General features: G+C 44.5%; 2 long non-coding RNA genes across 2 annotated transcripts in view; one reads left to right on the top strand and one right to left on the bottom strand.

Annotated features, from left to right (window-relative positions):
- LOC116158361 (uncharacterized) overlaps positions 1–26,849 on the top strand; it is a 41,081-nt gene that overhangs the window by 7,914 nt on the left and 6,318 nt on the right. Inside the window, exon 2 of the long non-coding RNA XR_010384716.1 lies at positions 26,165–26,233. This is a non-coding gene — a long non-coding RNA (uncharacterized LOC116158361). The remainder of the gene's footprint in view (positions 1–26,164; positions 26,234–26,849) is intronic.
- LOC135323315 (uncharacterized) lies at positions 6,530–7,579 on the bottom strand. The gene is made up of 2 exons (XR_010384715.1): positions 7,497–7,579; positions 6,530–6,968 (listed from the first exon to the last, which is right to left on the bottom strand). It is a non-coding gene; the product is annotated as an uncharacterized LOC135323315 (long non-coding RNA).

The raw sequence follows: 26,849 nt of genomic DNA, 5'->3' as shown, positions 1-26,849 counted from the left end.
CGCCAGGGGTGGTGGCGACTTCCCTCTGTTGACTGTCTCTGGGTGGCCTCGTGGTCTCTCACGAGTCCTTTCAGCTCTTCTGCTACCTCTAGTCCCAGGCACTGAACTCCTGGCGTGGGATCTAGCTTCCTGTCTGGACACTTCTGATAGACTAGCCTTCTTTTCATCACTTAAGTGGGTGTGCTCCTTGCTCTTTCTGTTGTCCCCTGCAACAACTTAAATGCCCCAACACTTTTCATCAAGACATCCCTCCTCTTCTCAGACCCGACCAGCCCAGAGCAGCCTCTGCTGCAGATGCCTGAGAGGGTTTCTTTAAGCAGGCAAGATCCTGGAGCTTGAGCCAAAGGTTGCTTGGAGGCACCTTGCTTCTCCCTTCCTGAATTCCGAAAAAGCCCAGAGATACCCCACTAACGCGAAAGGTCGCTGCCCATTTTAATCAGATCACGTTGCTCTGCTTGGCTGGGCAGTGGCCCTCGGTCAGGATTTCCTGTGTGGCAGATTTTCTCTGCTCTTGGAGAGCCGTGAGATTTGCTGCGGGCGTCTAATAGAGCCTGAAATTACCCTGGCAGCTTGTTTCCCCTTCTCCAGGGCGGCACTAGGCTCTGCAGGCCGTTTATCCAGCACTGTCGTTGTTTTCAGTAAGTGAGCCCTGGCACTTCCCACGTGTGCTATAGGCACTGTAAATATTTTATTAGCCTTCATAGTCATTACATCTCCCAGCCCTGCTGGGAAGTGGGTCAGTGTGACAGTCCCCATTTGACCACAGAGGTGGAAGAGAACCACCCAGAGATGGGAAAGAGGACGTGAAGCTGGGGGCAGAGGGTACAGCTCCTCCTTCCAATGAAAGGTGGGGACTCTGCGGCCTGCAGTTGATGGGGACCTGACAGTCCGAGTAGTGACCGGTGAGAATAACTGTCCATGACCTGCTCAGTGGGTGGTGATGCCTCTACAGGGCTGTGTTGAGAACTGGCTGAGAAAATAAAAGGAAAAGCAGGCGGCACACAGACTCGTCAGCACAGAGTAGGCGCTGATGGCATCAGTTCCCTTTGCTCCATCCTCCGTCCCTGCCAACCCCCCTCATTACCACTCTGGAGGAGGCTTGATTTGTTCACTTTGGGGGTGTGGGAGTGGGGGTGGCACGAATAGCTTCAGTCTGTGATGCGTGTGGTCTGAAAATGAGACCTTATTGGAGAGAATTTGTTTTCTTCATGGTCAAGTAAATGCTGAGTTTTAAACATACTTTCCAGGATTAAAAAAAATCATATAGAGCTACTAAATTACCCTGTTGGTTATGATATTTCCACATTGCTTATTTTTAGCTCCTTGAGATACCAAATCATGACAAAGATATAATAAAAGCTACTATCATTGTGATTTTATCAAGTTCTCCTGATATTTCTTTCCCTCTTTTTTTAATAGACTTTATTCTTTTAGAGCAGTTTCAGGTTCACAGCAGAATTGAGCAGAAAATACAGGGAGTTCTTCATAGCCCTCCCCACCCACACACATATATTCCCTTACCCTCAACATCCCTCGTCAGTGTGGCATGTTTGGTTCAACTGATGAACCAACATGGGCACATTATTATCAACCAAAGTCCATGGTTTACGTTAGGGTTCACTCTTGATGTTGTACGTTCTATGGGTCTTGACAAATGCATAATGACATGTAGCCACCACTATAGCATCATACAGAATAATTTCATCACCCTAAAAATCCCTTGTGCTCCATCTATTCATTCCTCCCTCCCTCCCTCTCATGAAACCCCTGGAAACCACAATCTTTTTATTGTTTCTGTAGCTGTGCCTTTTCCAGAATGTCATTTGGTTGGAATCGTTCAGTCTATAGCATTTTCAGACTGGCTTCTTTCATTTAGGAATGTGTCTTTTAAGTTTCTTTCGTGTTTTTCATGGCTTGATAGATTTTTTTTTTTTTTACTGCACATGTATTTTTTAATTTACATATATGTATTGTTCCTTGTTTGTAAGAACGTTTAGAGCTTTAGCTTTTTAAACTTACCTAGTTATCAAAGGAATAAAGCCAACCACAAAATAAAAATTAATTCAAAAAGATACGTACACCCTGCTAATTAACAGCAGCATTATTTATGATTGCCAAGCTGTGGAAGCATCCTAAGTACACATCAACAGTTGAATAGATAATGAAGATGCAGCATATGTGTATACGTAATGGAATACAACTCACCCATAAAAAGAAGGATATTTTGCCATTTGCAGTCCTTCATTCACTTTTTTTTTTTTCAGTTCAAAAACCAGAAGTTTATAACTGGCAGAGACATTTCCATTACATCAAAAACAACAAAATACCTAGAAATAAACTTACCAAAGGAGGTTACCTATACTCTGAAAACCGAAATGACACAAAGAAATGGAAAGATTTCTTGTGCTCTTGGATTGGAAGAATCAACACTATCAAAATGGCCACACTACCCAAAGCAATCCATAGATCCAATGCAACCCCTGTCAAAATACTCACGACATTCCTCACAGAACTAGAACAAACAATTCCACAATTTATAAGGAACCACAAAAGACCCCGAAGAGCCGAAGCAATCTTTTATAGGTCTTTTTTTTTTTTCCCCTTTTTTCTTCTTTTTGTTCTCTTTTCTTATGGTTTGATAACTAGAGAAGGTCCTTTAACATTTGTTGTAAAGCTGGTTTGGTGATGTTGAATTCTTTTGGCTTTTGTTTATCTGTGAAGCTTTTGATTTCTCCATCAAGTCTGAATGAGAGAGCCTTGCTGGATAGAGTATTCTTGCTTGTAAGTTTTTCCCTTTCACCACTTTAAATATATTGTGCCACTCCCTTCTGGCCTGTAGAGTTTCTGCTGAAAAGTCAGCTGATAACTTTATGGGAGTTCCCTTGTATGCTATTTGTTGCTTTTCTCTTGCTAATTTTAATATTTTCTCCTTATCCTTAATTTTTGTCAATTTGATGACTTTGTGCCTTGGTGTGTTCCTCTTTGGGTTGAAATGAACAATACACTGGAAGGAACCAAGAATAGAATAAATGAGGCAGAAGAACGGGTCAGTGAGCTAGAAGACAGATTATGGGAATCACTACTTCAGAACAGAAAAAAAGAATGAAAAGAAATCAGGATAGTTTAAGAGAACTCTGGGACAACATGAAGTGCACTAATATTTGCATTATAGGGGTCCCAGAAAGAGAAGAGAGAGAGAAAGGACCTGAGAAAATTTTTGGAGAGATCATCATTGAAAACTTCCCCAACTTCGAAAGGAAACAGTCACCCAAGTCCAGGAAGCGCAGAGAGTACCACACAGAATCTCCTGATATTTCTAGTCATTTTTGTTCTGTGTATTTTGCTGTTGTGTTTCTCATTGCACAGAGGTCCGCGGCTGTTTTATCTTCCTCCAGGATTGTGTATTTTATGATCAAAAATCTAATTCTTTTCTTCATGTAATGGTTCAGGTCTTGAACTGAGCTTTACATGGAAATACCACCTTTCTTCATTTTTAATTGTTTGCATTTTCCTGATAGATCTTTGAGTGTCTCTAAAAAGAGATATGTATCTCTTATAAACTGCATATAGATGAAATGTTGTTTTTTTTTTTAATCTGAGAGTCTTTTTTTAAAGGGCAAATTCAGCCCCTTTATTATTATTAGCTTAAGTAATATATTTATTTTTAGTTCTTTTCTCTTCCATGTTTTCTTTTCATTTTAACTGTTGGTCCTGATTTATCTGTTTTTGCCCTAGTGTGTCACATGACCGAGATTTTTGGTTTTTTCCTCTAAACTAACTCCCTTCACCACCATTAGTTTATACCTGTTACTGTGCTTCCTGTTCTGCTGGGGGGGTTCTTTCTCATTATTATTATAATATTTAAACCTATATTTTCTTTTTATATGAAATTAAATAGTGGCCATTCTGAGCCCACCAGGCATTTTACCAGCTTGGACCCATCTTGTGGTGAAGGAAATTTTACAGTGTTTTACTTGTTATTTCTTTACTCCTTCCACGTCTAATTTTGCTGAGACCATCCATAGTTAGAAATTCTAAACCCTCAGCTTTCTCCTGAAAGCATTTACCTTCAATTTCAAAAATCCATTGCATTTCTTTGTTATCATCTTCCATTTAGATATTTTTTAAACATCGGTCATTTAATTAATTTCTGTTTCTTTTTTGCCTTCGTCTAAAAGTTTTCTTTCAGTTTAGTCTTAACCTGAGTTTGCCAGAAAGCAAACCCTGAGACCAAGGAATTGATCCAGGGGCAGGGGGTGAGGAACAGGGTAAGTGACAGGAGGGCAAAGCGGGGAAGGATGGAAGAGCTGATTCAAAGGTGCGCCATTGCTCGGTGATGACGGCAGGTCGCTCTGTCCTGGGAGACGGCCCGGAAAGCTGTGTGAATGTGTCTCAGCACTGTCTGTCCAAGGGGAGGAAGAGGGAAGGATGTGTCCCCCAGCTCAGGCAGGACCTGCTCCTCCTCCTTCTCCCTCCCCAACCAAGACTTAAGTTACGGGACGTGGACTCTCTTGCATTTCCAAGTTGCACGTACATGAGAGGTCAGAAGGTTCCTGCAGTGGCTCCTGCCTGGGCCTTCCCAGAGAAGCCGAAAGGCATGAAGTAGGAAGGCTAGGGCACCCACCTGAGGCCAGATACCATTAGGTTGCGCCTGCAGGAAGCTGGTCAGGTCCTGTGTAGGACGGGGCACCACAGCCTAGGTTCGAGTAACAGGCAGGTGAGGCCAGGAAGATCTGAAGCAGTGCATAGAGGGTTTTCAGTGGAAGTGTAGTACCTGCAAATCATCCCATGATCATGTCATCCCAAAAGATGTAGACTAAAGAATTACCTCTCCCCAGCCCAACCTTTCCTTGTCCTCAGACCTCCTCCCTTAGAAGTAGTTTATTTTTGCCTCTATGAAGTTTTCTCCTGATACTGACCCACAGATGTCTAAAGACTTTAATATCACTGATGTTTTATTTATCACTTTTAGACCTTATGTCTTGATTTCCTGTTAAAATGAGTCAAAGTTTTGTTGTAATACCACCAAAACCTACTTCCTTGCTCTCATTCTCCCAAAGATTTCTACAAAATAGCTTTCATTCAGTAACAGTCAATGTTTATGGGATTGCAGCTGTATAAATAACGTTCATGGCAGTTGCAAGAAGTTTATGTTTTTTTCCTGTACAGTTTTTTTGTTTTGTTTTGTTTTGTTTTCCTAAAATTAATGGACACCTAGTTTTATTCATTCACCTGGTGTTTAAGTACGTGTTATTTTTTTCCACCTGTGGCACCTGGTCTACTGTGTGCTTACTGGTGTTTTCTTCTGGAGTGCTCCTTCATCTCAGGTAGCTTTTAAGTAAGCAGTTCCCTTTAGTCCCTTTGGATCTCTCTTTTGGAGCCTTTGTTCTTCTCCAATCTGAGTGGGGCTGGCTGCCTGGACCTGCTCCAGAATCCTCAGCCGGAGACTTCCCTTTGCACTCTCCTTGGTTGGGGACCATTCCTCCAGGTCCTCCTCTTTCTTGGTTTACTCCCCTAATTTGCCGGAGCCCATCCATCAGTAATTTCCTGGGAAAGGATGCCCTGTAGGTTCTGTTTTTTAAGCCCAGGTCTGCATTTCTCCTTCATGCTTGAATAACACTTTGGTTGGCAATAGAATTCTAGGTTGCGTATTATTTTCCTCAGAATTCTAAAGACAATTCTCCTCTGTCTAGCATCCAGTATTGCTCCTAAGAAGACCCATGTCGTTCTGACTTTCAGTCTCTCTGGAAGCGTTCAGGGGCTCTGGCTTAACCTATGATGTTCTGAAATTTCATGGTTTCACGTTGGATAGGATGCATTCTCCATAATTGTACTGAGCCTTCACTGGGCCCTTTCAATAAGAAAATTCATGTCTTTCATGTCTGGGAAATTTCACTGAAGTATTCTTTCAACATTTTATTCTCAACTATTTTCTCTTTTTCTGGAACTCACCATTTTATGCTGAATATCTTAAATTTATCCTTTAGGTCTCATCTTTTTTTTTCTATTTTTTAAATCATTTCTAAACAATATTCTATTTGTACTTTATAGATACGATATTATATTTTAACCCTTATCAAGTTTTTACAATAAACACTTAAAAGGCACTCTGTAAATATTTGTTAAGTGAATGAATCTCTCTGGAGGTAATATAATTATTTTTTAAACATATTTTTATTGAGTTATAGTCATTTTACAACTTTGTGTCAAATTCGTGTAGAGCACAATTTTTCAGTTATACATGCGCATACATATATTCATTGTCACATTTTTTTTCACTGTGAGCTACCACAAGATCTTGTATATATTTTCCTGTGCTGTACAGTATAATCTTGTTTATCTATTCTGCATATGCCTGTCAGTATCTACAAATTTTGAAATCCCAGTCTGTCCCTTCCCACCCACCTCCCCTTTGGCAACCACAAGTTTGTATTCTATGTCTATGAGTCTGTTTCTGTTTTGTATTTATGTTCTTTTTTTGTAAATTATTTTGGAGTTTAATTTTGTTCCTGGTACTATCTTTGAGATCCAGATTCCCTTTTTTTTTTTTTTAATTGAAGCATAGTTGATGTATAGTGTTGTGTTAGTTTCTGGTGTACAGCATAGTGATTCAGTTATACATATATATAGGTATTCTTTTTCATTATAGGTTATTATAAGATATTGAGTATAGTTCCCTGTGCTATACAGTAGGACCTTGTACAGATTCCTTTTTATTTGTTGATTGTGTTTGGTATCTTTTTTTCATGTATGTAGTTGAGTCAGTTGGGATTGAGCTTGGCTGAAAGCAACAGAAAGCCACCAATAGTGATTTAATTAAATAGGGTTTCTCTCAAACAACAAGACAGTCTAAGGCCTTGCCCCTTCTCGGTGACGTCATCAAGCACCTGGGTTCCTTCTAACCGCTTGGTCCAGGATCCTGGGCTTTGTAGGATGGCGGCTTCATCTCCTGGCATCATATCCACATTCTGGATAGACAGAGGTAGAAAAGAGGAGAGATTAAAAGGCAAAATGTGAGTGCAGTTTTAGTTTTAGAAGAGCTTTCCTAAGAGCCCCATGCAGGGAAATGTGCTTTTATATCTCATTTACTGAGAATGCGCCGACTGTCGTAGCTCAGGAAGTCTGGGGAGGTGAGTGTGGGTACGTTGCTGCCCAAGCAGAACCAGGGCTCTATTAAGTATGAAAGAAGGGAGAATGGGTGTTAGCATGGGTGTTTATATTTAGAAGTGAGACACTAGAAGTCTGATTGATCACAGGTGGGACTGTCAATTGGAGGATTTCCTTGTGGACGGGTGAGTGAGAGATCTGACGATTCTGACAAAGTGCAAAAATGTCAGCAGGTTGCTGTCTGTTTTTTAGGGTCCTCAAGAATGGCTTTTGTTCACAGAAAGTATCATTTAGAGATTTGTTTTATTTTGTTTCAGAATTAATATTCAATTTATTAAAGTTGCAGTTTTCAAAATCTCATTCTTTCTTAAATTTTTGCTTGTACTTACAAACGTTATTGTGCTCTTTGTCTCATAGAGCTTAGAAATCACCTCTGTGGAGTCTCTGAATGATGATTGATCCCATTTACAGACACGAGACACCTTCAGATATTTTTAAAAATGATACACAAAATTAGTACATTCGATTTTCTTTTTAAATACTTCATTTTGATTAATTAACAAACAAAACTTTCCTGAGAGTATAAATAACTTGTATGTTTAAAATATTAAATTCATAATTGTGTCGAATCTAAAGTTATCTTAAATATTCTAATGCAAACTAAACTCACAAATTTAAAACAAATGTTTAATACGCATTTTAAACTTGAGTTCAAGACTTTCATTTATAATTAGCCAGATTCTCATATTATACATACTAGAAATACCAAATATAAAATGATTGATTCCCTCCTAGCAAAAAAAAAAAATCAGTAGAATGACTTTTATTCTCTTTAGCCTTTTTATCCTTAATTCTAAATCTTAACCATGGTTTAAAGATGCCTATCCATGAAAGAGGTCAAATTCTGCCCCAGGTAAGAAAGGTTATTTGCTGTTAGAGATTCTTGCCAGGACATGGTGGGTGGAGCTGCAGAAACCCAGAACAACCCCTCTCTCCACCTGTCATAGCGAGCCCCTCTTCGGTGGGTTGAACTACATAAAATCATCATAGTGTCAAAGATGTTTGGATATTAGTTCAACTTAATGAAAACATTTATACCATGGGCTTCAAATCACAAAGCAGCAGCATCCTCATAGCTCCTATTACCTAATTCTCCAGGCGCCCATGGTCCTCATGTAGATCTAAAGTGACATTTGAGTGATCTTGAGCCATCTTCATGAAGTCATTTTCAGGAGATTGTTGGGCTTTCATTTGTCCCCCCACCAAAGGTCAAACAGTACCTTCCAATTTTGGTGCATGCACATTTCTGAATTCTTTATTGGCACAATCAGTGAGTCAATCATACCAACACGATAGCAGAGTGAGTAACGGGATCCAGCGGCCAACCTGTTCTGTCCCGCTTCCCTTCACATCACGTGTGGGGCTGTTTGTCTTCTCCAGAGGTTATTGCTTCAGTCTCCCCTGGCTGCCCATGCTTGACCATCAGCCTCGTGAGGAGGGTGGGAAGAGGAAGGCTGTAGGAGAGGTCCCCCTGCTCAGCATGCAGGCTTTCCCTTAATTCCCCAAGGTTAAGCTTCAGGTGTTAACGCCGACCTTCGACTGTGTCTGGTGTCCTCTGCGTTCTGAGTCTTTCCAGGTCGATCTGCCCAGGAGGAGGCAGCTTCCATCTGGATTGGCGGTTCCCCGGCACTGGGATGGAGGAGGGCACCGCTCACGTGCAGACATCTTTAACCGGTCCCCTTGGTTCCAGCTTCCAGGGCTGCACGGCCCACTGCTGTCCTTGGTGCTTTTGGGTCCAGGTTCTGTCGTGAGTTGGCTCTACCAGGCTCCACCTATGTTTTGGTTTCCAGACATGCATTCACCTGCTGTCGGTTCCTCTCCTGTCTCTCTGACCTTGTGGGGTTTTTTTCCTTATTAAAAACCATTTTGGTGGGGTCGCAGGAGAGAGAAATAGTGAACGTGTGGTCAGCTTAAACTGGATGTCCGTCCATTTCGATTTTACTCTGTGCACTAGAAGAGTTCTTGTCCAGTTACTTCTAATCCCCTCTTCAGATCTGTGATCTCATTTGATTTTCCATTTGGTTCAGTTCTTCCACCATGAGTTCTTTTTTGGATGCGATACCTGGGCAGTGTACTTTCTGAGTCCTCGAATGTTTCAAAATGTGTTTCTTTTGCCCTGACCTAGTAATGCTGCCTGGCATGTGTATCCAGCTGTCATATCACTGTCCTTTTCTCTCCGTGGGATTCCTCTGGGACAGTGCTAGAGATGGGAAGTCTGCTGCCGACTTGATTCCCTTCCTTTTGTAAGGGAGCTTACAAGACTCGTCTGTGTCCTGAGAATGGATGAAGTCAGGTGTCCAGGGCTTGATGCTGTTGTGGTTTATACTGACTGGTTTTGATACTAATTTTTATTAACTTTGCTTTTTATCCAGTAAGTCCTTAAGATCCGAGATGTGAGTCAGCTCAGAGCAGCTTTCCTCCGCTATCCCCCTAATTATCATTACTCTTCCCCCACACCCTTTCGCGTCTCCCAGTATTTGCATGTTAGATTCCCTACATGTACCCCCCTGGAGTCTTAACATTTTTCGTTCGTCCCTCCGTTTCCGTTGTATGATCGCTTAGCGTGTCAGGATGTTTCTTCCTTTTGATCTTCAGAACCAGTTGGTCAGTTTTTGGGAGTGATGATGCATTTTGGGTTGCCATAACAAAATACCACAGACCAGGTGGTTTACGCAACAGACATTAATTTTTCCCCTTCTGGTGGTTAAAAGGCCAAGACGAGGGTGCCGGTAGAGTTGACTTCTGGTAAGACCTCTTTCCTCAGCTTGCAGACCTTCTTACTGTGTCTCCACATGGTCACTTCTCTGTGTGCACAGAGAAAGCGCTCTCTGATGTCTCTTCCTCTTCTTATAAGAACACCAGTCCTATAAGATTAGGGCCCCACCCTTATGACCCCATTTAACGTTAATCACCTCCCTAAAAGCCCCGTCTCCAAGTATTGTCCCATTGAGGGTTAGAGCTTCAACAGATGAATTAGGAAGGCACACAGTTCGGTCCATAACAGATGATTATCATTGAGTTTCCTTATTAAAGTTTTCAATTCAGAAACCATGTCTTTTAGTTTCAGGGCTTGGCATTCTGCAATTTTCTCTCTTTGAGAATGCTCACCACTCCTTAAGGTGAAATTGTTTTCTCCTGGCTCTTTACTTATTTGACTCCAGGGGAACCACAAGTTGGGGTGGACACTTGGCGCCCCTGCTCGTGTTCAGGAGCCCTCTGTGCTTAGGCATTATTTATTTGCCACTCTTGCACGTGAGTCCTGTAAGCAGGCATCGAAGGTCGGGTTAAAGACCAGTAGGAGATGGGGGGCTACACAGTTACTCCGGTGGCTCAGCAGGAAGCGAGCTGGCAGAATGGAGCCTTTTGTTGCTATGCAGAGAAGCATCTCTGCTCCCTGACGTCTGCCCGCACCAGCAGGTGGGAAAATGTCATCTCCCCTCTCGAAGCCTAGGGAAAATTCATCTCATTGGCACAGCCCCCTCCAGATCTCCCAGGATGCCCAGGATTAAGGGGCATAGGCTCTGGGTGGAGATGGGACACATTTTGGACATTCTGGGCAGGAGACGGGTGAGGATTCAAGTCTAGTGCCCCCCCCTGCTCGTCCCCCTGACAGTCGGTCCCTCCTTCAGAGACAGTTGCCCACCATCGGGGTCCATGATTAGGGTTCCATTCCCTGGCTCCCCCTGCACCCTCTCTTCTCCTCACACACACAGCAGCTCTACCTTTGATTCCACAGTAGACCGTGAAGAGCTTTTAAAACACATCCCTAATCACTAGCAAACACAAATTATTTTCTCCTTTCTCCAGGAGAGGGAAAGTTCTACCTTCAAACACTCCCCTGAGGTGGAAAGAAATCGATCCCTTGATGACTGCTAGCACAGACTGCTTTGAATCTTTCTGATACAGATACTCATTTTTTTAAAAGAATGAATAAATAGAAACATTTGAGTTTCCGTGTAAACAGAGGTTAAACACACACCCGGTTGCAACTCTTTTACCTCTAACTTAGCCTTTCATGCCCTCCTGAATGGCCCCGTGACGGAGAGGCCGCAGCCCCAGAGAAGCAACCACATGGCTGCAAGGTCCTTGACCCCCGTAGTCAAACCTCAGTGAAATGGCACAGTGGGGCTGGCTTCTCCGGATGCACAAGGCGAACCACGCACTGCTGTGTGTGTGAGACGTGTCTGTGCCTTTAACTTGTGCTCTGTGTCTGTGTGTATTTTCCTAACGAAACCTGGAAGTCCTTTAAAAGCAGATGCACTGTTGATACTGAGAGGTATCCCCACCAAGCCCCACTGTGGTGCTTGACAATTTCATATTCAGTCAGTATTTTCTGAAATGAGTGAGTGAAACAACAGAAAGGGAAGAAAAGCAATATGATATGATATAGATGAAAAGTAAGGAAACTGCTGCTTATGGCCACATTTTATAGTCCTAATGATTTGGGGAACTGACACAGTGGTTATCAGGAAAATCACCATCTTTCTAACCCAGATCTTCCGTGCGCTAATCTGCGAGGTAGTGGTCAGTGTTGAACACAAATATGATGGCTTTCTCCAGATTGCTCTTAGTCACATGGTTTTGAAATCTTCAACACGCACACTGTTGTTCAAATGTGACCAAATAAACCAGCAAGAAAAGCCACGCATTTGTGTATGCAGACCGCTGTATAAGGAGGCACCAGTAAATGCAGCCAGCAAAAATGTTTGCATTTCTCAGATTGAGATTCTGATCGGAAAACACACGTGCTCAGGCTACTGGGATATGGTCCCATGCTGCACAGCTGCTAAAGCCAGACTGGTGTCCCCACTTCTCTATATTGTACTTGGAAAGATGGAGGCCCCTCAAGAGCTACTGGGCAGAAAGTGGGGGACCAGTGAAGGTAGTGCAACCTGGGCATTGCAATCCCCGCATGAAATGCTGTGGACCACAGCAGGACTGGGACAGGAAGGGGTGGTCATATTTCATGTCCACTATCTCTTCTTAGTCCTGGCAATATTCCAGAATCACCTCTGAAAACATACCAGTGCCCAGATCCTGCTCCAGAAAGTCTGTGTTGGGGACCGGGCATCGATCCATTTTAATCTCCCTGGGCAGATGTAATGTGCCAAGGTTGAGAGCCACTTGTTCAAGCGTTATCATCATTAACCTACTACTGGATTATAGCTCTGAGAAGATTTGAGTAGCCTGCAAGAAGGAGACAGTAAAACAAAACCAAGTACTACAGACAGGAGTTGGATAATATGGAGGGCCAGCTTGACAAAGTGTTATGAGGTCCAGAAATGCCCTTTGGAGTTGGTATTGGGGTACATCTCAGAGTTCCTACTTTAAAAAAAATTGCCAGGAATTTTTCTCTGATCTCTCCTCACAGCCCTCTCCTCCATCCCCAACCCAGTTCTAGGTGCCAATGCTGTAATAATAAAAATAATAATAATGATGATGATGATGATGATGATGATGATGATGATGATGATGATGATGATGATATCCATGCTTGGAAGACAAGTTTGTGAAATGCTTTCAAAACACAGGGTTGAGATGAAAATGATGGGAGAGACAATAGCTATACAGGGTGGAGAACTGAAGTCCAACAGAAGAATTACTGCTTTCCCTGGGACAGAAAACAGAGCAAAAATTAAACTCGTAATTGAAGACAATTATCCTGATCCCTCCCGTGCCGCACGGTGAATATATGAAAAGAGACTCTACCAAGATACACCCTGTCAACTTATTTCAGTTTCCCGGATGATGGAAAACATCCAACCTGCGCAGAAAACCCAGGCTGTTCAGTACCCACTTCACCCAGGTCTCACCTGCGATCCTCAACAGCTTGTTCACGCTGAACTCGCAGCTCCAGACACAGCATCTGTGTTTACACCTCTGTGCGTTTGGAAATTCAGCTGTCTGGGCTTAAGGCCTCCTCCCCACCCCCTCCCAGTCTTCTTTAACATCTACTCATCCTTCAAGGCCGGTCTCAGCCTGTATTCTTAGCGAGCCCCCTTCCCGTTCCCTTTATTAGGGTGAGTCTCTCTCTGACCCCGCTCCCCTCTCTGCACCCACCGCACCCCATTTTATGATCAGAGCTGCGTCTGCCTCCTAGCTAGACTGTGAGCCTTTCCTTGGGGCAGGAAGCACTGCCTGTCTCATACACATACCCCCTAGCTGGTGCCCGATAAAGAGGTGCTTGCTTCATAGTTTGGCTTTTATCTCCCTGTGTCTCCCCTGCAGGTTTCTAAAACAGGTCTTGGCCCTGTCCTCCAGAGCACAATGGACATTCAGTCCTCTATCCCTGAAGGCGTCTCAGGAATGCTGCCTGGGCAGCCAGAGGGCAGGGCAGGGCAGCCCCGCCCGGTGGGTGGGTGACTCCAGCCTCCCACAGAGCCAGTCACCTGGGCCCCCAGGTCTGAGCCACCAGCCGTGGATGATCCGGAGGCTCAGAGACCCATCTCTTGGGCCTGTAAAAACCAGACTTGCGGGGACCCCTTTCCCTGCCTGATGGGGCCACAGTACAGAGTTCACTTCCTGCCCACCATCCAGCAATAATCATGAGAAAAGCAATGGCTGAAATTATGCAGCAGAAAGAGAGACAGGCCACACGAACCTTTGATTAATAATAAGCTCAGTAGGTAATCTATTCAAAAAAAAAAAACTATAAACTATCCTGCCCTCCTCCCCACTGCTTCTTGCCCCAAGCCTCTCCCAAGGATATTGCAGTAGATCTTTACAAAGTGCTTAAGAGATGCTTCTCAGTCCCCGGAAAAATTCCCTGCGTGTAATTTCTTCTGACGCCACGAAGGTGGTTTCTGCAAAAATGCACGACTTGTTTCTCTCGGGGAGGGACTCTCACAAGAAGTCTGTTGACTGAGGGCTTTGGGGTTGCCCGAGCCTTCCCGCTCGCGATTTAGATCCAGTAACCACTCATGGGGGCAGGTGTTGCCGTCGCCACTTTACAAATAAGGAACCTGAGGCCCAGGTGCAGTGCCGGGCCCAGAGCCCCTGAGGACGGGCGCTCAGACCCTGGGTCCCTGCAGCCAGGCCCTTCCTGCCATCCCTGGCGGCCTCCGTGACTGGGGAGAAGAAGAGGGAGTCGAGGCCAGAAACTCTAGTTTTTTTCTCCTTCCTACACGTCTCTGTGGTGGCTCTCAGTTTCCAAAACACACGGACTGTGTCGTGTACCTCTAGGGCGCTTCCCTGCTGCCCTGGTTTCCCATGTGTGGAACATTGGATTAGAGACATTGTTAGACCTTGGACGGTCCTACTCAGGGAAGAAAATTGAAGGCCACTGCCCATCGTGTGACACAGCTCTGGAGAACTTGTTTCAATCCTCGGCTTCAAAACATTAAAATCTTCTAATCTGAGACTTAGCTTTTGACCTCTAACAAGGAGAGTAAATAAGCAAGCCCAGACAACACAAGCACTGCGCAGAGTCACGAAAGCCCAGTCTAGCATTTTAGCAATTAGGGGTACTCGTCCATAAAGCACTTAAAAATCCATTTAGACTGTCCAAGTCGGTTCAAGGTCTTTAATCTTGGGTAAAGTAAACAAGACTGTTTTTAAGTTGGTTGGGCTTTTTTTTTCTCCCCCTATTTTAAAGCAAGGATATTGGGAGAGAAAAAAAATTAGACGTTCAGGGCCAGACCTTTGGACCCCAGTAATGTGTAACAGCTGCAGATGCTGGTCAGACCTTTTGGTGGTATTTTCAGTCTGCCAGCGCCAGCTCATCCTCTCATAGGTCGAAAACAACACATCTCCTTGAAGTACACTTCTCTTTTCATTTGTGGCTTGGAAATTCCTCAAGGGGCAAGGCCCCAACATAATTCTGCACCCCACAAGCTGCAGCTCAGCCCATGGGGTCTCAGCACATGCTTGCTGTTAACAGACCAACCATTGGAAGCAGCGGGTCATGGTTGCTCATTGTTTGCCGTGAACAAATCTCACCATCGCCCGCAGGCACCCGGCTCTCCAGCCACAGCCCGCTTCCAAGTTCGAAAAGCTTCAAGCTACGTGTGCCTCTCATTTTGCAGCCACTGGTTCTCCTCCTGGAGCACATCGCGGTCCCTCTGCCCCCACCCCATGTCTCTCAGTCCAAGGGACACCTCAGAGGAGCTTTCCTGATCCCTTGGAACTTCCCTGCTTTGCTTTTCTGCTCCCGGTCTCCTGGCAGTGAGTTCTGGAAGGGCTACTATGTATTTCTCAGTGTCTGTTTGTTTAATGTCTGTTTTCCCCACCAGACTCCATGAAGGCAGGGACAACAAGTGCTTTATTCCCCAGTGCTCCTGATGGCTAAGTTATTCACCTCCACTCCATCCCTAGGGCCCAGCCCCAGGCCTTAGCCAATCAGGAGCACTAGGTACACAACTCTCAGTCTTGTCTTCCTCTCAGGCAAAGGTCTTGAAGTGTGGCTTGTGCCCCTTAGCCAGCATGGCTCAGCCAACTGGTTACTCACCCAAGGCAACAAAACAGTTTAGAGGGAGTGGCTCGCAGGGGCCTAAGGAGGTACCGTTCTGTCCGGAACAAGGTGCACCTATGAGAGAATTCCCGAGCAGTGGAGGTGGAATGGGGCCAGAAGGGAGGAAGTGGTGCCTGTTTCCACCTGGAGAACTTGTCCAACGGGCCCGCAGTCACACCTCCACTCCTAATGCTTGTTCCACTGGAAGTGATTGTTCTCCTGCCTGCGGGATTCCCTCACCAGGAGGGTTCCCAGGAGACCCCTGCCGGGCCGTGTGTGTGCCAGCAGGTGTGGCGCCCGTAGGCAGCAGTGCGCTCAGCTCCAGACCCCACTGGAGACCAGACACCTCAGAGCTGCTGGGAGACTTAGGAGCCAAACAGAGCATGGAACCTTGAGCCCTGATGCTTTCTCAGGGCACCGCACTCCATTCCCAGATGGAGAAGAGATGTTGCAAACACAACACTCAGGTTCATAATACCATCCCCTTTGGACTTTTTTTTTTTTTTCCCCAATTTTGATCTCCTAATAAGTCTGGATGGCCTTTAAAAAAATCTTTTAATTTTGAAATAATTATGAACTGACTGGAAGTTTCAAAGATAGTACAGAAAGGTGCTGCCTTCACTGGTTTTTCCCCAAGACTTACATCTTACACGAGCAGAGTACAGGATCAAACCAGGACACTGACATTGGTACGATGTGTGTGTATAGACCTGTCATTTTATCGCAGGTACAGATTCTTGTAACCAGCACCGCCATCAAGATAGAGAACTATTCCTTCCCTACGAAGATCTCCCTCATGCTTCCCCTTAGTCAAAGTCACCCCTCACCCCCTGCCCCCCCACCATCTCTAACTGGAAACCACTATCTGTTTTCCATCTCAATAATTCTGTCATTTAGAAAATACTATATAAATGGAACCATACAGTATGTAATGTTTTAAGATTGGCTTTTTCCATTCGGCATAATGCTCTTGAGATTACGTGCAGCAACATTTTACCCCTTTTCATTGACGATAGGTTCATTGTGGGGAGTTACCTCAGTCAGCTATCCACCCGTTGAGGGGCATTTTGGTAGTTTTTGACTACTAGGCATACGTAGCTGTTCCGTGAGCCATCATGTAGAGGCTTCTGTGTAGACGTCCATCTTCATTTCTTTGAGAGTGCAATCTCTGCTGAGTGTGTCTTTTGGGTTTTCTTAGGGCCAAACTCTTTACCAGAGTGACCGTATCATTTTACATTCCCATGAGCAATATATGAGTACTAGTTTCTTCACATCTCTGCTGGCATTTGGTATTGTTGCTTTTTTATTTTAGCTGTTTTAATAGCTGTGTAGTGACAAGTCATCATGTTCTAAATATGCATTTCCCTAATGATTAGTGATGTTAAACGTTTTTTCATGTGCTTATTTGCCATTATGTATCCTCTCTGATGAAATGTCTCTTTGTGTGATTTTGCCCAATTTCTAATAGGACTTTTTTTTTTTACTATTGATAATACGAGGATTCTTCATATAGTCTAGATGAGTCTTTTGTCAGATATATGGTTGCAAATATTTTCTCCCAGTCTGTAGCTGGTCTTTTCATTATCTTAATGGAATATTTCAGAGAGTGAAGGTTTTTAATTTTGACAAATCTAATTTATTGATTTTTTTCCTTTTATAAGTTAATGCTTTGATGTTAGATCTAAGAACTCTTTACTGTGGCCTGGGTCCTAAAATTTTTTCCCTATATTATCTTCTAAAAGTTATAATTTAATATTTTAGTTACATTTAGACCTATAGTTGATTTTGAATTAATTTTTGCATACGGTATGATTTTTACAAGGTTCATTTTTCTTTCTTTCTTATTTCTGTCTGTGGATACCCAGTGTTACAGCACCATTTGCTGCAAGGACTACCTTTCCTCCATTGAACTGCTTTTGCTTTTGCCCCTTTGTCCAAAACCAGTTGCTCCTACTTGCTATTTCTGTTTCTCTGTTTTGTCCATTGATCTGTGTGTCCTTCCCTTCCCCAGTGCCTCGCAGCCTTGATTACTGTAACTTTATTACTGTACATATTGGTCTTGAAGGTGGTTAGAGTGTTTCTTCCCACTTTATTCTTCTTTTTCATAGTGATTTTAGCTCTCCTAGTTCTTTGCCTTTCCATAAAAAGTTTAGAATAGTTAAAATTCTTGCTGGTATTTTGGTAATTAAAACCTGTATACCAGTTTGGGGCAATGTTGCATCTTTATTATGTTGAAGCTTCCAGCTAATGATCACAGTATGTCTTTTTATTTATTTAGATAGTCTTGGATTTCTTTCACCAGTATTTGCTGTTTTTCAGCAAACAAGTCCTGTGTATGTTTCGTTAGGTTTATCCCTAAATATTTCAGTTCTGGGGGCGTGGGGCCACAGCGCAGTCTGTGGTGTTTAGGTGGACTAGAGCGGTTGTCTCTGTCTAACTGTCTGCAAGACTGACCCTTTCCTGGTCTTTTGGCTACAGGGAGCAGGCTTTTCTTGGGGCGTCTGTCTGTTTGCAACCAGTGGCATTTCTGAATTGCTGTCTTCCTTTGTACCCAGTCTGGGGTCTTAATAGGAAACCCAGGGAATTTATCACCTTGTCGTTCCTGGAGTCCTGAGATCCCTAACCAGTGCTTTCTTTTCTCCACTTTTCTTATGTTTCTTTTATATATAATGCCATGCACTTCTAGCTGTACTTGGCAGGAGGGATAACAAAAGGCACATGTGCACCATCTTTCCAGCAGTGGAAATCTCCCCGCTCCCTTGGATTTTAGAAGCTGACATTGGCTAGCTACCCTGGAATCCCCGTGTAAGTTGCTCTATGATGCTGGTGCATTCATGGAACGCTCAGTGCCTTGGACTGGGGATCCCAAGGGTCAAGGTTTTAATAAAACACTGCAAAGAAGCAGCTCCAGGAACTTCATTTACATCGCGTCACACACGTATAAATAATTTTAAAACATTGTTTGAGGGGGTCTGAAAAATCTAGAACACATTTACCATTTGGTTATTTATTAGAAATCATCACATTTCAGTTAGTGAACAAAGGTGACAGATAAGGAAAGAAGCAGAAATCAAATTTCAGTCTCACTTGTCTAACATGAACTTGAATGTAAAAATTCCCCAAAACTCAGGAGCTCTCAGGTGTTGGGAGAGAATGGTGAGCTCAGGAAGCTCCCACAAAATCCTCATTTCTTTTCCTTCTTTAAGATATTGGTTACATCAGCTGCCTCACGTTCTCAATACTCATAACCTTACTAAGCCTTTGCTTCTTATAATATCCAGGAGATATATGTATATTATAAATAAATAAATAAATAACATATAAATAAATAAATAAATAAATAAATAAATAAATAAATAAATAAATAAATAAATAAATAAATAAATAAATATATTTACAAGGAAAAAAGCAAACCAGCAAATAAGTAAAACTGAAATCTCATCCAGACTCAAGCTGTAAGAAATGAAGCCCTTCCCTGAGTGTTTCTACAGGTGGGGACTTACAGGCACCTCCTCTCATTTTGACCTGCTTCCAGCTCTTTCTTGGTGATTCTGCCTGTCTAATGCCTGCGTCTGCTGGCTGTCACATTCTCTTGGCATTGTTTTGCCCAGATACCGACACAGTTGCTCTTTTGTTTTTTTCCATTTCCCAAGACACCACTAACACAGTGCTATGCGGGTAACAGGATTCACTGAAGGCTCGAGAATAACAAAGGGGAATTATTGCACAAGACAAAAAGTAACTTAAAACTGACCATCCCTGCCTTGGGCCTGCCTTACCGCTGGCACTCTGACTCCTGACTTGAACTCACTAGGGAAAAATCAAAACTGTCTAAATATTGAGTGATCTAAGCAGAGTAGTTTCTCTCTTTTTGTCTTGACAACAGCGAGGGAGCTTATTTATAACCGAAAGGGCCATTAAAGCATTTTCTTAAAGAAAAAGAATTGTTTTCTTCCTCAGAATGGATTTCACTTTCCCAAACACAAAATTGGTTGAAGTCATTCAAATAGCATTCACCCCCATACCTTAAAATGTTCACGTCTTGTAACCAAGAGATAATTTGTGTGGTCTGACAAGTTTTCTTTTTTTTCCCCCAATGTATGAATGTATCCATATGAAAAGCATCTCAAGGGTTTAAAGTTAAGTCAGATCACGACGTGTGCTTGAAAGTCTACAAAACTGGGAAACAGAGTGTCTCTTACAGAACTCCTGTGCTGTGAATCGCAAAATATGTGAAAGCTATAAAACTTAACCCGGTTTCAGGCACCCTTAATATATTAGCTGGCCCTTTCCTGAGCAGAGTAAAATTTAAAGAAATTAGGAGAGTCCTGAAATATTTGGGTGGAAGTAACCACGCCTTACCTAATACATGTCTCTCTCCATCTGCGATGTGTTTACTTTCTACAACTGAGAGAATTTCAGTAGGGTACATGACAGTCAAAAGTACCTCAGGGGGGATGGGGGGATAGCTCAAGTGGTAGAGCACAGGCTTAGCATGCACGAGGTCCTGGGTTCGATCCCCAGAATCTCCATTAAAAAAAAAAGTAATAATAAATAAACAAATAGTCCTGATGACCCTCCTCCGAAAAAAACCCTCATCTCTTAAAAAAAAAAAAAAAGTTTCTCCGAGGAGGAAAGGTCTGTTAGGAATGCCTCTTCCCAAAATAATCTTTCCCCCTTCGCAATTCACCCCACGCCCCATCATTACCTTGGAACATCATCATGAGATTAAAGATATGAAAAATTGTTTATTCACTTTTATTTTCAATGTTTCAGGTAGAAAATTCCATTGTTATTGTCTTAATTTAATGTGCTCTTATGAATGGAAAATATTTGCAAGAGTTTTAATGTTCACCTACAACCTCACTGTCCTAATTTTTTCTCAGCCATGAATCCTCCAAACACTGGGGGGGGGGGGGGTTAAATGTCACCCGAATGACTGGGGAAAGAGGAATATCTGGCTGCTCTCTGCTGAGTTAAATGAGAATTTCTTCTCACTTGCTAAATCGACTCACCCCACCTACCACAAGCTGGTCCTCTAAGCCCTTGCACAGCCCGTCTTGATGACAGCCATGTCCTGTGGGTCAGATGGGTTTCGAAGCAAATGGTGAAACACTCCGTCTCTCTGGTTTAGGTATAAGTGGCAACTCCAGAAAGTAAGAGATGGGCTGATACCAGAACTTCATGTGCCTCATTCACATCCTCAGATAGCAATACCACTCTTGTCCTAGTTGGGCTCCCCCAACAGCAGAGTCAGAGACAAGGACTTGGTCTGTCTGGGAGAAGGTCTAGGATGCAGGGGAGAGGAAGGCGGGAAGTGGGGAGAGCCAGCCTAAGTGTGTGTTACCGAGGTTGCTGCAGCAGCGACAGGGGCTCAGTTCTGCTGCAGCAGCGACAGGGGCTCAGTTCTGCAGGGACCTCTGGTACAGAATGGCTTCCAGAGTGTTCCATCCAAAGGATGAGAAGCTGGGCATCAGTCTCCCAGCTCACTCTCCACGGGTGGACGGTGGCTCCTGGGGTGTCACCCCCTCACACTTGCAGGTTCTGTGTGTGTGTGAGGGCTCCCAGCTTCCCAGGAGGCTCGCCTTCTGTTTGGGGGGATGTCATCACCTGAGCCCACACTGAATTTGCATCAGAGCTGCAGCCACAGTCACAGGTGGGCTGTGGGGATGTGGCACAGGTGCTGAAAGCATCCGCTACCAGCATGTTGTCCCTCTGCACCCGCCACTCCCAGCTATGCCTCGGGGTCGCTGCTCGCCAGGGGATCATCCAGAAGACTGATTAGTGAGTCTAGCCCAAAGGACACTGGCATGGAAGGTCACCGCTGTCAGCCTCCCCTGATTGGTGTGGGGCCCTAAGAAGGGGACCGCCCTCCTCCATCTTCCTGCCAACCTCTGCCTTCGTCCACATCCTGCCTCCTGCGAAGCAGTCCCTGTGTGACTGAGAGGAGCTGTCAAGCTCACCTGGCCCCTGTGCAGAGGAGAGCTGCTGTGTAAGAGAGCATTTCAGGTGACCCTTGCAGAAGGTGGCAGAGAATCCTCCGACCCTCCTCAGTATGTCTCCCCTGCCCCCCAACCCACCGGCCTGCTCACACCCAGCCCTGTGTCAGGACTGGGTTGGGTTCCTCCTGTGCTGCCCTGACCAATGAACTTCTCCACATGTGTCCCTATGCCCTTGCCGTTCCATTCCCCCGTGTGCACCAGGAGTTGGTTGAGCATCACACTATGTCTCATTTCTGCGCCCAAGACCTAGTGTAGTACTTGGGACACGAGGCTTCTCTGCAAACCCTTGTGGAAGCAAAGGAGGTGAAGAGGGAGGGAAGAGGGAGATCCGTTGCTAGGAGATCAGATGATTCACTTGTGTGGTGGTTGCCAGAGATAAGTCATCGGACCCATGTGGGGAATTCCCATAACTAACAATTTAAAACAATACTTAGCTGCAATCGATTGCAAAATGCAGTCCTGACTTAGGCACTTAACTTTTGCCTGTATTATTTTTTTAAGAAAGAGATGCTCCAAGAGCCAGTGACTCAGACCTCCAGGTGACTTGGCTGTGGTTTCCTATGAGTCAGGCCTACCAGACAGTTGAGGACAGAGGTGAACAGGAAATAGGCTGAGAAAAGCCAGAGAAGCAGAGAAAGTCAACACAGACGTCGAGGAGGCTTCCGCAGCTCGCTCAGGCCAAAGGGCACACAGGGCCGAGGACACTAGGCACTCACACTCCGTGCCCTGCCTCCTCTCTCCCGATCGGACATCTTGACAATCGTGATACTCGCCCACGGTGCAGAATGTGCACCAGCTGATGGCACTAAGTGACTGGAGAGAAAGAAAACAAAGCTGACTGCTGCCCTCGAAAGTGCAAACGGGCAAAGACGTGAGGCCACTTGGAACAGAAAGAAGCAGCTGCCGCAACCCTGTGCCCCCCGCCGAGCCCCCAGCAGCCGCCCCCGCTGGTCTGAGCTGGCCCTCAGGATGTTTACCGTCTAACGCAACCGACGAACAGAAACGTAAGAGCCTCTAATTACACAGATTGCTGAGTGTCGTGCACAGGAAACAACGTGTTACTTTTGTAATTCTGAGCACAGTGTATAAAGCGCTTTCCCCACATGCCCCATCATCTAACAACAGTCCTGGAATGGCGATTGCTATTTACGGGCACAGAAACTGAGACACGGAGAGGTTACGTGACACGTCCTAATTCACACAGCTATTACCAGGCAGATCCTGGTGTTGAACTCAGGTTGTCTGGGCCCAAGACAAGTGCTGTGTCTGGGACCCCACAGCAAGTCCCCATCAGCTGGTCACCTATAGCCTCCCTGACCTCGCCTCTGTCTCCTGAGCAGAGGTGTATATGCCTCGATCCCAGCACGTCAGTGACGAGAGCAGATAGTATGAAACTTGGAGAAACACTAGCTGCATCCAAAAAGAGAGCCTGCTGCTGATCATGCTGCTGAACTAACATCTAGAAGAAAAAGAGTGAACGTTTTAGGTGAATGTGTAAATGAAGCTAGGAGAACTGTGAGGTAGTTGAGTATTGCACAAAGATCATTGAACACACAGTGCTAAAACTGGGAAAAGAAAGGTCAGCAAGGAAGGTGTTCTTCCAGAGCTGGGCAGAGACCAGGACCAAAGATACGAGGATCTGGAAGCAGGGGACCAGGAGACGTCCTACACGGAGCCCCATGTGCTGCACTGGGGACTCAGCCCCTTGCCTGCCCAGTCCTCCTGGAGGGTCCTGGGTACCGTGGGTCCTTTCTAAGAAGAACAGTGTCCAGCCATGTTGGACCAACGCTGCTCACACAGAATTGATGTTAGTAACTGGCAGAACGGGGATGTCTGTTTGATGCTATGACTGAAGGCCACACTGCCTCCCAAACATTCCTTGGTATTCAGTCTATTTTAAGATTCAACCAACAACTCTTAGGCCCCTACAGATGAACCAAGCACTGTGCAGAGAGTTTTTGTCACTTCCGTATTGTATTTCCACAGTAACCTGGTGAGGTGGGTCTTTTTTTTCTTTCTACATTTTTAAACAATTGAAGTGTAGCCGATTTACAATGTTGTGGTAGTTTCTGGCATACAGCAGAGTGATTCAGTTATACACACACATCCTTCTTCAAATTCTTTTCCATTATGGTTTAGTACAGGATATCGAATGTAGTTCCCTGTGCTGTACAGTAGGACCTTGTTGTTTATCTGTTTTATATATAGTGGTTTGTGTCTGCTGATCCCAAACTCCTAATTTATCCCTCCTGCTCTTTCCCCTGTGGTAACCATAAGTTTTGTGTTCTATGTCTGTGAGTCTGTTTCTGTTTTGTAAATAAATACATTGTCTCATTTTTTTTAGATTCCACAAATAAGTGATATCATGTGGTATTTGTCTTTCTCTGACTCAGTAGGATAATCTCTAGGTCCGTCCATGTTGCTGCAAATGGCATTATTTCCTTCTTTTTTATGGCTAAGTAGTATTCCATTGTATATCTATGTGGGTAGGTCTTTATCATTATCATTTTTGCATAAAGAGGGCTGAGACCCCAAGGGTTGATGCATCTGCAAACGGTTCTTTGTGGAAGAGCTGGGATTTGATGCAGCTCCTCCCTCCAAAGTCAGGGCCCTTCCCACCCCTGCAGATTTTGCTTCCCCACCCAGATAGAAATGAGTAAGGAGAACCAGGGTTGGACAGGCACACTCTGACCAGTAGGGTGTTGCTGGTGGGATAAACCACTCCCACAGAAGCCCCCGTTGCTCTTCCACCTTGAGTGACCCTGGAAAGCCATGGGACAGGGCGAGGGCTTGGGCTTTGGAGGGACACAGATGTCCTTTAGCTCACAGCCTTGCCCCTCACTGTCTTGGTGGCCTTGTGCAAATCAACCCAATTCTCTGAGCCGCTGGTACCACTAAGAAAGGGGGTCCTGGCATCAACTTCATAGGGATTTTGCAAGGATTAAATAAGATCATAGAAAGAAAGCCCTTCATTCAGGGGTCAGCGCGTGGTAGGTTCCTGTTGGTGGGCCTGGTATTTCTAACTTCCTGCCCACTGGGTTCTCAGGCCCAGGAGAAGAGACACTATAATTAGGCTATTCTGCTGTGGAATTCCTCAGAGCCTCGTGCCTCTCTTTTTTTCCTTCCATTGTCTCTCCCTTCCTTTCCCACCCACAATTCGAAGCTGACTGTTCTGTCTACAGGAAGTGTGTTCAACGAGAAAAATGTTTGTGTTCGCGCCCTGTCCCAGGGCTTTGCTGGCATGGTCCTGTCTTCTGGCCCTTGGGGAGTGTTGGAAATGTGGTCAGATGCACCTGTGGTCAGTCTCACAGGCACGACTCACACAATTGTTAGAAAAGAAATTTCATTCGCAGAAAGTGATATGAGGGATGTATCGAAATGGGCATGGATTTTAGAGATGTGGGTCTGGGTCCACATCCCAGCTGTGAGCTTTGGCTGTGAGCTCTAACCAAGCTACGTCCTATTCCCAAGTCTCAGTGTCCTTGTCCGTGAGACTTTCAGGACTCTGATTTGAATAATGAGTAACAGTGTTTTGAAATATCTGGACAAAGTCATGCACAGAGCAAATGTTTGATAAGTGAACATCTAACACCCTGCTGTTTGGCATCGAAAATGCCTAGTCCACAGGCCCAATCTAGCCCACTACCTGTTTTTATAAATAAAGTTTTATTGAGACACAGCCACACCCACCTGTTTACATATTGTCTGTGGCTGCTTTCACGCTACAACAGCAGAGTCGAGTAGCTGCAACTTCCTGTCGGTTCCTTTCTTCCCCCATCTAGAAGGTAGAGGGCTGTTGTGGTAGACTCAGGTCATGATAGCTACAGCGGTTATGGGGTACCTCCAGCAACTGCTTGTTTAGTGTATCCGTCGGGACTAAATTCAGCTACGTTAATAGAAAAAACAAAGTAATAGTGGCTTAAACATAAGAGAAGCTGATTTGTCCCTCATATAAGTCTGAAGATAGGCAATCCAGGGCTGTTCTTTCCTACAAAAGACCCAGGGACCCGGGCTCTCTTACCTTGCAACTTTCCCTAGAATGAGACCTTCATCTTCACGGTCCAAGATGGTGGTTAAAGTTCCAGCCATCACACTCTCATTCCAGGTAGCTGGATAAAGAAAGTGATAAAGAGAAAGGGGAAAAAATATATTCAGCAATACCTTTTTTTAAGGACGGTTCCTAGCAGCTGCCACCTGACACATCTGCTAACATCTCCTTGGTAACACAGGCATACTTAGTTGCAAGGGAAGCTGGGAAATGGAGCATTAATCCAAGTGGCCGTGTGTTCAGATGAAAATTGGCAGGGGGAGCGGGGTTCTGTCTACTAAGGAAGATGGAGAGAACAGATAATTAGGATTGTTTTATCTATAAATAGCCAAAGCCCAGCCTTTAGTGGTTTAAGCTAGTAGGACTTTTATTCAATTATCAAGACATGCAGAGGTAGATGGTTTAAGGTTTGCTTCAGCAGTTCACCATGTCACGAAGCACCCCCTCCCCCACGTACCTCCACTCTGCCTCTTCAACACGCTGCCTTTACTTCCCCAGGTGTGGTCTTCCGGTGGCAAGATGGCTGCTGCATCTTCAGGCATCGGATGCCCACACCCTGCTCCAAAGGTAGGAGTGCAGAGGTGGTGGGGAGGGCTTCCTTCTACGGACCTTCTTGTATTTGCTCAAAGGTCCTTAGAAGCTTCCCCTTCCATCTCCTTTGCCAGCCCTGGTTCTCCTGCCCACCTCTAGATCAGTCACTAGCAGAAGGGAACAGGATTGCTATGATTGGCTTGTACGACTTGCCACCCAATCAAAATTAGGACTCTTAGCAGGAAAGAAAAAGGAAACAAGTTGTGTGTAGAAATGCAATAGAACAATCCACTGTTATCTGGGAAGGGAATGAAGTATTAATTGTTTCTCTCCTCTGCCTCTAGGAACATGATACTTAGAATCTTCCCAGATAAAAAGGCAAGGAGTAAATTGAATTTGGATCATGTTATCAAGCTTCTTAGAGCTGCTATTTATTATCAACATGTTTTGTGTCATTACGAAATTTGGAATTAGAGGTAAAATCTGCTCCATAAATCTCGAGGTTTCAGCTTTCAGTTCAGGATTCTGCAAGGTGCTGCCTCCACAGTGCTCAGAGCTATTTTCAGGTGGATGTTCTGGACAGAAAAGCAGCTTCCTAAAAATAATTTTGCAGTGGCAATCCTACATCTCCTGGAAATGATGCACCTTATCT

The sequence above is a fragment of the Camelus dromedarius genome, chromosome 17, assembly GCF_036321535.1.
Source record: "Camelus dromedarius isolate mCamDro1 chromosome 17, mCamDro1.pat, whole genome shotgun sequence".
Lineage (NCBI taxonomy): Eukaryota > Metazoa > Chordata > Mammalia > Artiodactyla > Camelidae > Camelus > Camelus dromedarius.
This window is presented reverse-complemented; position numbering and strand designations above follow the sequence as displayed.